General features: G+C 35.4%; 1 pseudogene; it reads left to right on the top strand.

The window, feature by feature from the left end:
- The first annotated feature begins 1,164 nt into the window (after positions 1-1,164).
- On the top strand, positions 1,165-2,054 carry LOC106969614 (60S ribosomal protein L6-like; annotated as a pseudogene).
- Positions 2,055-13,573: the final 11,519 nt, after the last annotated feature.

Genomic DNA, 13,573 nt, shown 5'->3' with positions numbered 1-13,573 from the left:
ACTACACAGCGGGTTACATTCAGGAAAGGCCTCACAATGCTCGTAGCAAACAGCAAGCAAAACAGACTTCTCAGCAATTGTATTTCTTATCAAAGATCCATAAAAAGCAGAAAAGAGAACCTAGCTTTAAACTAAGCAGGGCTGTCATTTGGATTGTTCCTTTCAATTTCCAATTTTAAAAGTATCACACACTTACTGTAGAAATACAGTACATAAACAATATAATGCAATGCAATTATTGTAGAAATACAAAACACACACACACACACTCACACACTCACACATATATACAGACCAGAATCCCCTTGCTTTGACAGCATAATGCTGTATTTTTCTCACTGGAAATTTGATTAAGTTTTTTTGTTGTTGTTGTTGTTACCCACATGTAAAGTGCTATAACTACTTATGCATAAGCTTCAAACCAAGTAAATTTAGACAATTTTACAGGACACTTTACTTCTTTGTTATATGCACTTGGTTGCATTTAAATTACAAAGGGGAATGTGCAGCAGGATAGAGATCTTTCAGGTTAAAAGCCAGCACAACATTACCCTTGAGTTACTGGGTATGATTTTCCATAAATATATTTTCCTTCCTGGAACCAATACACTCATTCTAGAAAAATGGCAGAGAACTGTACGGTGACATTTAGTGAAAATTCAGTTTTGAAATGGACCTGTGGCTTTAAACTATTATCTCACTTTCATGCATCTTAGATCAAGACCATTGAAAACTGTTTATTCAAAACTCCAAATGTCAGCATGAAGTGTTCAGGAATTAATATTATTCTGAGGTGTGTGTGTGTGTGTGTGTGTTTGATATTTTCCAAAAATAAAAAATAAAACTGCAAAAATATTTTTAACTATGAAGTAGGCATTTTTATCATTTCTAAACTTTAGACTTCGTGGAAAATTTGGGTTAAATATAAATAATGTCAGTTTAAGAGATGATTTCTAAAAACAAAAAAATAAAAATGTACTAAATCCAACTAAACTGGAGATAGGAGGTAAATACTAAATCACCTAAATGAAATGCGGGTCATTGAAAAGGGAAGCCATTCTGGAGACCATTCATTGTTTGTTTTAAAAACCTTTGCAGAAGTAGGTGCTTCTTTAAGGTATGTGAGTAACTGATTTAAAAATTAGCTCGTTCCCATCTTGCACAATGGTGGGTGAAAAATCTGAGAAGCTGGCTACTAAGAAGAAACCCGAAGTCAAGAAGTCTGATGCCGGTGGCAAGTTAAAAAGGGTAACCTCAAGGCTAAAATGCCAAAGAAGAGGAAGCCACACTGCAGCCAAAACCCTGTCTGAGGTAGAGGAATTGGCAGATATTCTTGATCAGCTATGTATTCCAGAAAGACCATGTGCAAGAGGAAGCATTCAATGGCTAAATCCAGGGTTGAAAAGAAATAGAAGGAAAGGGTTCTTGCTGCTGTCACAAAACCAGTTGGTGCTGACAACAATTGAGGTACTCAAGTGTTAAACTTCACAAAATGCCTACGTATTATCCTACTGAAGATGTGCCTTGAAAGCTATTCAGGCAGCATGTGAGAACCCAAGAGCCAGCACTGCTCCTGGGACCATTTTGATTATCCTCACTGGGTACCACAGAAGCAAGAGGATGATTTTCTTGAGGCAACTAAGCAGTGACTCACTATGTGTGACCAGACCTCCAGCCCTCAATCGAATTCTTTTGTGTAGAACACACCAGAAATTCATCATTGCCACCCCCCACCTGAAATTGCTGTCAGTAGTGTGAAAGTCCCCAAACATCTTTCTGAAGCTTACTTCAAGAAGAAGCTGAGTAAATCCAGAAAACAGGGTGGTGAGATCTTCGATACAGAGAAGTAGGAGATTACAGAGCAGCACCAGGTTGATCAGAAAGCTGTGGACACACAAATTCTGCCAAAAATCAAAGCTGTTCCTCATCTTGAGGGCTACCTCTACTTTGTGTTTTCTCTCACAAATGGAGTTTATCCTGAAAAACTGATCTTCTAAATTTCCTTTTTTTCTAAATTTCTTGCAAAGAACCTAATTAAATAACTTATCCATTAAATAAGTAAGTGAATAAGTAAATAAGAAAATAAATGAATAGTTAATAATTTAATAAATTAATTAAATTCACCCTTTAAATCGAGAAAAAATTTAAATAGGAAGCATTTGTATCAGATAACGTCTATGTCTCCTAGCTAATTCAGCATGAAAATTGTTTTTTGCATTGTTCCAGAGAGCAAGTAATATGCACAGCAGAAAGATAAATGTACCTGGTCACTGTCCTAAAGGAGTTCTGTACTTTGGGGAAGATGAGACACCGGGTAAGACAAGATAGTGAGTCATAGAATTTAATAAGTGACAAGAAAGCTAGAGCAGCTGTTCTTCTGTCACACAACTCCATATTGCTTGAAAAATCAGCCACCTCTAAGTGAAGTGTGATTGTATAACTGTCCTGGATATCACAATTATGCAGAATAGATCATTAGCACCCATGGAACCAGAGCCCACTACCCAGCTTCAATGTAAACCAGGAATGATTCCTTGATGTTGCCTAGTCCTTCTTCTGTGTACCCCAAGACATGCATTATGATCTAAGCTCTTATCTCACTTTTCTTGGCCTCTCCTAAACTGTCATAGTTCCTAATCTCCACCTCCTAAACTATGGTCTTTTGTTTTTTGGAACTTAACATCATTGATAAGCAAACTTCTTGGAATCCTGAAACTCTTTTCAGAATGTTTCCTTTACTTATTAGCTCTTAAAGAAACTTGACTGTACCCTGAAGTCTTCACTTCCTTTGTGGCCATCTCAATCTCATGGTGCTTATCTTATTTTTATTCATATCACAATTCCATAGGAAACAAATAGCGGTCATCTTTTACCCTATTGTAACTATCAGATCTTCCAAGCTAAAAAGTATTTCCATTTCTTTAAGACATAGAATGAACTGCTTAGTCATCTTTCTTGTTTCCATGATGTGCCAAACTCCTGCTAACTCTCATTCATCCAGTCAAAATGTAGTTCTTAACTCCAAGTTTTACTTTCCAACAGTTGATTTTCTCAGCAACATCAATATCCACATAGGTGTTTCAGACAACACATAATTTTTCAGTTTATTTTCTCTAATAAAATTTTCCCCAAATTTTCAGCACCTATTTTCTCTTATAACAACACTCAGGACAATTACAGTCATCAAAACTTGACCCTAATTATCAAAAATTTGAATGCAAAAACTCTAGTTTTCCACAAAAAAACTCTTTCCTTTTAGTTGACTTTTCATGTACTTTCAGTTCAACTCTTCTGTCACCTACACAACATTATATCCTCTCAACCATTAATCTTACAGTTTGCTCATAATATGTCCATTATCCATTTCCCTCACTTCACTTTTTTTGAGTAGCTTAGAGTGTGTGGTGCACGATGTAATTATTCGTCTACACCTCCATATGTGTTTAATCCATCCTCTGCTCCTTCCCTATCCCCATCACCACATTTTCCTTCCAAAATTCCAAATCTGAATGAACCTAAAGAAAACCTGAATATCTCACTCCAAAATATGACATTTTGGCATATTGATTATTTTGAATTAAAAGCACATAAAAAACCACAGAACCAAGAAAGACACTCTGACCCTCCTTTTTTCTTCCTTAGATGAGAAGTTAAAACTCAGGTGAACGTTACTGCCCCCCCATACTAGGAGAAAGGAAGACATTCTTATCACCAGAAATGGTGGGCCAAAAACCTGTACAAAAAACCTTGTTAAACTAACTTTATCTTCCTGTTAACTTCTTTACCATTTACTATCCCTCATCCAAACCCCTTTGAGTTGTCAATTCTTGACAAATGTATTGTTTCTTTGTCTAAAAGGCATAAGAGTTTTTGTTCCAACACCTTTTCAAGTCTTCATTGTCCTGTGAAGTCTCCTATGTAAAATGTAAAAATTTAACAAAGTTTGTATTTTCTTCTCTTGTTAGTTCAACTCCTAGGCCCAGCTGGAGACCCTAAAGGAAGAGGCAAATTTTTTCCTCCCCAACAAACAAAAACATGTCTTCCATGGGTCTGTGACCAAGCAGCTAAATCACATATCCAAGCAAACACACCAATTTTACTTCACATTCAATATCTCTAATTCAAGTGGGCTGCAACACTGATATTTCTACTATTCCAGTAATTTACTCACTTTCTCATTCCCAGGAAAATTACATCATGTCTTCTTCTTTTTCCAAATACATATTATCTTACCCCCCCTTCTTCTGCCATCTCAGCTGATGAGCTTGCCTCCCACATGAGTGAGAAGAAAGAAATTATTAGGTGATAAATCTTTTATCTTTTACCTCTAAAAACCAATCCAGGCAAGGCCACCAGTGACCTTGCCAAATCCAGTATTCTTTCTACCTACACAACACTTCACAAGCACTGTATTCAATACTATTGACATACCACTCCTGGAAACATTTCATCTCTCCTGAATTTTGTACCATCAGACTCTCCTTATTCTTCTCTAGGTTTCCACCCCCACCTCTTTTTTTCAAACTCCATATATGAAATTCCCTAGGGTTCTGTCCTATATAACTTCATACGTTTTATTTTCTTCCTGGAACATAGTTGACACAAATTTTTGTGTGATTTTTACCTGCTTCCTGTCTGTCCCCATAATTTCAGACACTAATGTTGTACATACTTTTCTTAAGTTGTTCTCAGCATCTTTTATATTCTAGCCATTTTGTCTCTGTTTACCTTACATCATACAGGGCAATACACACAAAACATATATTTGTTTTAGATGAATGGATTAACAGAGCTACTGTGCTCATATTACAATAGTAACATTTGTATCTATCTATCTATCTATCTATCTATATATATATGTATGTATAAACATAGAGACAAGGTCAAAGATTTGCTATCTCCTCTGTGTTTTCACAATTTTTAGAAACACCAGGTTTTCAGCTGTTCCTTTCTCTCATTGAAAGTAATCATATTCTGCTATTACATTCTTTTTCTTACTTGATATCTGTAACTGGCAGCTTTTTCTTCTCTTCTTGAGATATTGTGTCTATGCTAACGCTAAGGAGGTCTTTACCTGCTTGCAGCCAGAGTGGGAGGCTCTGCTCCAAGGGAGAAACTGCTTTTACTTTGGTGCCTACGGGGCATCTGACATCATTCATTTTGATCAGGCTACTTTCTACCTTATTAGTGATGCTACATGCTTCATGGTGCAGGTTAATTTCCTCTTACAGATCTGCATAAATTGTCAACATTATCCTATATCTCAGCTACATATTCCTTCAGGGAATTGATCAGCATACCTTCTCTCACTTGAATGCTACATTTAAATTCCCTACATATCTGTATTGGAGTATACTGGAAAAAGAAGAGTATCTAGAGAATGTCTGGTTATAAACATTATCTGAAGTGTAGTTCAATAATGTCATTTTATGTATCAATAATTGAAATACTGGCTTAGTTTACTTGCTGTTTTTGAACAAAATGTTGACAGATTTCTGTTTAAGTAGGATCTCCCTTTTCTATACCTTTGTTATAACTGTTGGTGAGATATGGATTAAATAGGAATTATTTTAATTTGTAATTTTATATTCTGGAGACTTAAGTTTTAGGTATCAGGTCCTTTTTAATATCAAAATGGAGGAACTTATTGTTTGGTGAGGCATGGAAAGTCTAGCTTAACTACTCTCTAAGAAATAGAGAAAATATAAGGATGGATCAACTAAAATGAAATAATTCAGTGCTGTAAACAAGCTGCCAAATGTATAACTTAAGCTAATTTTGCCTATAGGTAAAAAACACTTAAAAAAACCCTTTTGTTTGTTTCTGTTATTGATGTTCATTTGAACTGTTATATGCAAATAGTTTAGTCAAGGAATAGATTCCTCCATTTTGTTTTATAGCAATGAGTAGGGTTGAGTTCATGTAGGAAACAGAAACCACTGTACAATATTTTAAGAAGACAGTATTTTAATATGAAAACTAATGAAATTATTGAAAGGAGGGAATGATAAAAGAAAAGACTTCTCAGAAAGGCACATATGACAATTTCCACTTTCCAGGGGAGCTACACCCTCTGTCCACTCAGAGCATGAGTTACTAGGAAGTTGCCATTGGTTTCATTGCATTCCAAAGCATAGTCTATCTACTCTTTAGAAGGCTAGGACCGTAAAGCTGATGCCACCACAGATACAAATGTGTATTGACATATACCAGTTGGGGATGGACACTGGACACTGATTCTGGCCACTGACTTAGGTGATCACCTTTTAACACTTTTAACACCCACAACCTACACACAGCACACTGGAAATCTGTTTCAGACAAAGCCAATTCCACATCCTTGCTTTCCAGAAGAAAAGAGCTAAATGGCAAGAGGATTGCTTATGTTCCATTTTTGCCTTCCAAGGCTCAAGTAAAAATGTTGTTTTTAGCTTTATGGCATTCAGAATAGGAGCGCGAGTAAATGCTGCATGACACTGACCAAATCCAACTTAAATATCCGTGAAGAAAACCAATACCAAAAGGTAGTGGGCATGAAAAGTCCATTTAAAAAGTTGGTCATGAATATCCCACTTTACAGATATTATGATATTGAAATAATGCAAAGTCTAGAATATATTCTCTATTCCTTGAACTTCTCCAATCATGAAATATTTGAATTTCCTAAATTCCCTAGGCTTTCTCTTGTCTTTTGCCTTACACATTGCTCCTAAAAACGTACATCATTCTCTCCCTATATCCTATTTATTGGCCCATCTGTCTATTTCAGGAAGCCTTGTTGTATCTCCAACTTCACTTGCATTTACTTCTACCTATATGCTCCCAAAGGTCTCAGTGAAATCTCTACCATAAACTACCTATTAGCATGCCAATATATTCCAATAGATCATAAAAGTTTTTAAAGACAGTCTTCTTCTTCTGTACTCAGTGTGCATAGCAGGGGCTCAGTAAAAGTTATTTGAATCTACAATCAAATGCCATTTGCAGGCTTTTTGGTACCATTTAAATATCAGTCATTTTTAACAAACTTTCATTGTATTCAAGATGCTTTATTGCTGATTACATGGTACATAAAAGGATTAGGTACTTGTTCTCAGTTTTAAGTTTAAATGTGTTGACCTGTTAGGTAGATCCAATTATATTTACTTGTTTATTTTTTCATAAACTTGAAAATTTGAAAAAATAAGGAAGATTTTGTACTGTCCCATCCAGAAATGTTAAATCAACCATTACACTGAGTCTTAGCTTTTTTTTCTTTATTAGAAAAAGTTGGTAACCCAGGACAAAATTAGAGGTTGTCATCCACACAGAAGATAATCACCACCAACCTGTCTACCACTAAGGACTAGTTTTGAGCAGCAGATAAAATGGGAGGAGGAATCTTTGGGTGAAATTGGATGTCCTGCAATAGTTGGTGGAGTTGAGAACAGAAGAAATATGTTTTCTGAGAATTAATGACATTGCCTTCCCTTGCCAGAAATTCCATCCCAATACCTCAACCACTTGAATGACTGTTCTTTGAGAAAATATTAACAAAATGAATTTTTCATTTTGTGTAGTATAAACCCAATAATTTTAAGGCTTTTTTTTCATGATCTTAACAAAATCACAGAACTTTTTGAAAAATTTCAGATGTGAATGGTAGGTGTTATAGACTGAATTTAATTTATAGTGAATTGTTTATATTTAGGAATTGGTATATTTTTTAAAAAAAATCCAAATTCTAAAATCTGCAGAAGAAAAGTTTGGAAAGTAAATTATAGACCATCACAATAATTATATTATTATTATGATTTTATACATCACTGTCTCATAAAGCAAATATTGTACAGGGAGTCAAACCCAGATGGGATGGCAAACATCTTTACAGTAGAGAATAGAAAAACATATACAACCATTTTATGAGCTACTTACATCTAAATATAGCTGTTGTTAATAACTGAGGGGCTTTAGGAAGCAGAATAAACTGTCAGTTATCACTCTTTCTGCTATTAATGCCTGAGTAATTAATATACCAAAAATTCTTTTTCAAGTCCTGAAAATGAAAAGCTGGCCAGGGCTGGGGTGGGAAGGAACAAGCAAAAGGAGAGAGAAAGAAAGAAAGAAAGAAAGAAAGAAAGAAAGAAAGAAAGAAAGAAAGAAAGAAAGAAAGAAAGGAAGAAAGGAAGGAAGAAAAGAAAACGAAGGAAGGAAGGAAGGAAGGAAGGAAGGAAGGAAGGAAGGAAGGAAAGAAGGAAGGAAGGAAGGAAGGAAAAAGAAAGAAAAAGAATACATACTGGTTAAAATAGGGTGAGAGTAGGCTTTTTATTTGTTTGTTTTAGTTAAATCCTAATAATTTGTTAATTCCTTTCTGATTTAAGTAAATACAAGTGAGAATTTTTTTTAATGTTTATTTTTGACAGAGAGAGAGACAGAGCATGAGCGAGGGAGGGACAGAGAGAGAGGGAGACACAGAATCTGAAGCAGGCTCCATCCAGGCTCTTGAGCTATCAGCACAGAGCCCGACGTGGGGCTCAGACTCACAGACTGCGAGATCATGACCTGAGCCAAAGTCGGACGCTCAACCGATTGAACCACCAAAGCACCCGGAGAACTTTTTTTTATAAATAAAAGTGTCATAAGTGCTTTAAATTATATAAAATTTGTAAAAAATGCAGGAATATATTTTTTCAGAGTAAACTGAAAGAGGCCAGCCTTTAGAAATTTGCCCTGTGGGTATATTAACAAAAATTCACATATTAATTATGAATGGAATGTGCCATCCATACTGGCAATTGTTCTTAATCAGAGAACAATTAGATTAAGACCAAAAAAAAAAAAAAAAAGGAATGTGATTCCATGCACCTAAGTATTATACAATACTTTAATGCAGTGCCTGACTTATTATATGTGGCTTTCAGTAAAACTTATTGATTAAATAAATGAGTTCAGTACATCAAGAAATAGTGGCTCTTTTCCTTGTGAAGCTTTCCCATTGCATTAGAATTCTGCTGCTGCCTTAGTAATTTCCCACAAATTAAGCAGTTTAAAGCAGCACAGACTTACTATCTTAAAGGACTGGAGGCCAGAAGTTCAACACAGTTCTCACTGGACTAACATCAGGTTGTTTAGTTAGGCCGTGTTATTATTGGAGGTTTTAGGAAAGAAAATGCTTCCAGACTCATTTAAGTTGTCCAGTTCCTTGCTGTTGTAGGACCTGAGTCCCTGTTTCCCAGATGGCTGTCAGTTCGCAGCTCTTCCTGGCTCCTAAAAGTCTCTCTTCTCCCCTTACATGTGGACTTTTTCATCTCAGAGCCAGCAACAGCACATTGAGTACTTTCATTCTGTCTCTCTCTTCTGCTTGCAAATGGAAAAGGTTATTTGCTTTTAATAAATCATGTGATTATTTGAACCCACCTGGATAATCTAGGATAATGTCCCCATTTTAAGGTCTGTAATCTAAATTACATCTTTGATGTCTTCTTTTGACATCCAAAATAACATATTCTGAAACACCTGAAAATTAGGGCATGGACATCCTTGGGATGTTATTACTCTGCCAACTATGCCCATATTTTCTTTATTACTCATTTGATTATTTAAGTGACTGATATCAAAAGAGTAGCTCAAATTTGTGTGTTTTACAATACTTGAAATGAAATCAAAATGATCCGTGGAGTCTTGGGAAGAACTTCTTTGCTTCTCAAACATTGCACTTGCTGATAGTTATTACTAAATATTTATCTACCCTGGAGTAATAAATAAGTGCTTCGTAGTCACTTCTTACAGTCACATGAATGTACCTTTTTGACCATCATTTCCTCAATATAGTTTGGTAGGAATAATAGGGGAATGAGATTAACTATGCTCAGGTATCACATTGGTCCACAAATAAGACTTAATATTGATGAAACATGGCATGAACCTCCTTGTAAAGATTAGATTTCAAAATATTGTGAATCAACTTGTAATTAGCAAGATCACTTGTAGTTGGTTGATATATGATTATTGTAGTCCATGGCTTGGGTTTGCATACATTAAACTTGATAAAGAGATATAGCATGAAGATTGAAATTTCAGGAATTTATGTTTAGTAAATTCAACTTTAATAAAAATGCCTTATATTGACATAGTACTTTATATTTCAGAAAGTCTTTTTCTTTATATTTACAAATATAATTCTTACAACCCTGTAAAGTTATTATGACAAAGTATATGATCTCTATCCAATGACAGACTGAATATATGGTCATGATCCTAAACTGAATCTTTCAATTTCTTGTTTCAGTTCCTACCTAGTTTTCTTGTTTTTGTGCATATTTGTGTGTTAGTAAAAATATTATTCAAATATATGATATAAGACTAGATAAAACCATCTGTGCAATAAGAATGATAAAATCCTCCTAAAGGCAAAAGGATAGAGTAAATGGATTCTGGAAGATCTGTCCCTACAACTGTATTCTTCAAAACTCTATCAGGGGTTGGGGGGAGGCTAAGAATATGATAGGTAAGATGTTGATCACTTCAAAACTTTACAAATACCTGACAATTTAAAAAGTTTTAGTCTTTTTTTTTTTTGACGTATTGAGATGTTTGCTTATTTGATGCCTATATTCACACAGGTTATATAACTTCACCCCCCCAAAAAACAACAGTTAAAATAATTAAAGTCAATAGTACACTCAAGGGCAAACATTTCTCAGTCACTGTATGTCAAACTCCTATGTATGAGTTATTGCTTATTTATGCACTGCAGCCTGAGGTAGAATTTCCTTGAATTATAGCTACCCAAACTAAAAATTCTAATTATTTTTGTTATTGGATCAACCTAAGCAATGAAAGCACAGTCAGATTATTCAAAAAACAAAAAGGCCAAAATCTTCCCAGAACATTCTTCTAACATAGAAGTTGGACATCTATTCCAAATCAAAGTTTTTAAATAATTTTGTGTCAATTGTATATCTTGTTTTATTTTATAAAAATAATCTCTTGTGCCAATGATATCTTTACTTAATTTATAATACATAAATGAACTGTCTTAACATTCTACCAAATATTTGAAATTTAATGTGAGAATCATTTCCTATTGTATATTTATTTAGTAATTCACAATCTTTGAGGTTCTGATTGATATTGAACTTGCACTGCATTGTAATTTACTAGATTTTTTCAATAGCAATGAAGCGTGACAACTCATAAAATACTCTACATTGCCTTGTTTATTTCAAGGACATTTCTCTAATAAAGAACAAAATGAAATAGAGTGAAGACAAGCCAAATTTTAAAGAGAATACTATTTAGTTTTGTGAACTGCATTCCTTGAGTGGCGCAAGCAAAATGACTGTCTAGGGTGTGACAAATACAATAAATTAGGAAAGGTGTCTCAGTCTTTAAGATTTCCTACCAAATGGTTTCTTTAATCATTAAATACTGACCTAGTCTAGGAGGGAAGTTAATGAAATCTGTCTGAAAATCGATTGCACTTGACCATCATGGCCTTTGCATCCCCCTCAGATTGACTAAAACCTTTAGACCTGTTTCTTCTTGATTCTTGTCTTCTGACCTCCCTTTTCTTAGAACATTTACTTTAGAAAACTTGTAATTGTCAACCCTTTCTCTGCCCCTTTGAGATGTAAATCTTTTTAAAAAACCTCTTGTCAGTTTTACAACCAAGTGTATTTCTCAAGGACCTGGAAGCCATCCTTTTGAAATATAAACTTGAAGGAAGGTGGCATCCCTAGTCCCAGTTTTCTGTAGGAGGACAGGAGCCTAACATTTGGGAGCATCTTAATCCATATTGTAAAATTATCTCCTGTCCTGTCCACTTCCCATTCCAACTCTTAAAATCTCTCCCACTTTTGGTTTGGGGGCAGGGGTAGGGGGTGGGGGTGTGCTCACACTCAGTTCTGGCGTTTCTCTCCTATTGCTTACTCTTGAGCAGTCTTCCTTCCCTGTTTAACTTTATCCTGTGCAATTTTTCCTTGACACACTCTAAGACAAAACTTAACCATGAATATCAGAAAATGAGGAAGGAAAACTCTCTTTAACTTATAATGTATAGCATTGTAATTAGGTATAAAAAACATTTTTGGTTCCAGATGAATATTAGGCACATATTAAGGTATGTTTTTGCCTTCCTGTTTACTGAAAATTGCACTAAAATGAAATGTTAAGATGCAGCAAGAAAGAAAATACTAACAATGCAGGGAAGATAGTGACTGGGTCAGAGAGGTGATGTTAATCAACAATTCGTGAGATAATTCATCAGATTTCATGAAGGGTGTAGATGAAAGAGGAATGTTCAGAATTCCAAAGGTAAGATTTATGGAACATACTTTGAGCATCTATAGAGTTTGTGAGAGTCAATGTGCCCATTAGGACATCAGTGGGGCTCAGGACTCCTATCAGAATTGCCTACAGAAAACTGAGCTGAGGAGCAGGGCTGGATAGTAAGAGCTCATGAAAGGATATAAAACCAGGCAATTGTGTCATTCGGTTCTCACATTCTTCCCTCATTCCCAGACAGAACAAAGGCTATTAAGTTTGGACTGGCAAAACTGAGATATATTTTCTCTAAACTGAAAAACAAAACCAACCAACTTGCCCAACAAACAAGCAATGGTGCAAGAAGCTTAGTTCCACGCCATGGTTCTGGGGAAAAAATCCTTCCCCCACAGACATCTGGAGAATCCACATATTTCAAGGGAAAACTACCTTGTTTCACAGAATTCCCACCCAAAGAAGAAATCTACAAGAAGTTCTTTCCATACAACAGTAAAGAAAAAAATGCAGAAATCCACCAAGCCATTTTTGGAGTGTGAATAGACAATTGCAGATCAACAGATATATAAAAAGATCTGACAACATAAAAATTAAAACAACAAATAATTATTTCCTTTAAAAACCTATATCAAATTTATGGCCCAAATGTAAAACAAAACAACTGATAGAATATAAGAGAAGACAGTCCATTATCTATCGTTTCTTGTTTAGTTCTTCTTTGTTACCTGTGCTGCCTTTCATGGAAATCTTGTTTACTTGCTGACATTAAATATTTTTAATGGGTTATTTTCTGGGTGAGTTATTTTTTTAATGGAGTCCTGCATGCACAAAGTGATTTAAAATCCCTGAGTTCCTGGTATGAGAAAAGGAAAAGCTTCAGGCACTCCCTGATGGGACATTGTTTGCATGGGGAAGCTGGATCCTGGCTAGCTAGATGCAGGGCATCTTATATGATGTATTTGGCAAACATTATTTGGCTTTCTTTAATTGGTCCTGAGTTATAAGGGAGGGGCAAAAATTAGATCAGCTGATAATTATTGAGCAAATTTCAACAGTTTGGGGATGATTGCTACAGAGGCTACAGTTTAGTTTCCTGGGCTGGTTACTGCAGAGGTTGTGCGTGAGAGTTTTAATTTTTTATTTGATCTCACCACTGCACTTTTGTGTACTCAACCTCTCAAGTGTTTTAGATGACCTACAAGCCTGAGTTTTGCAGCTTTGACATCAGTCCCTCTCCCCAAACATACCACACACACACACACACACACACACACACATGCACGCACACACACACACCACATACAGTGAGGGC

Source organism: Acinonyx jubatus, chromosome A1, assembly GCF_027475565.1.
Source record: "Acinonyx jubatus isolate Ajub_Pintada_27869175 chromosome A1, VMU_Ajub_asm_v1.0, whole genome shotgun sequence".
NCBI classification, from domain to species: domain Eukaryota; kingdom Metazoa; phylum Chordata; class Mammalia; order Carnivora; family Felidae; genus Acinonyx; species Acinonyx jubatus.
Note: the sequence above shows the minus strand (reverse complement) of the source record. Positions and strands in the feature narration are given on the sequence as shown.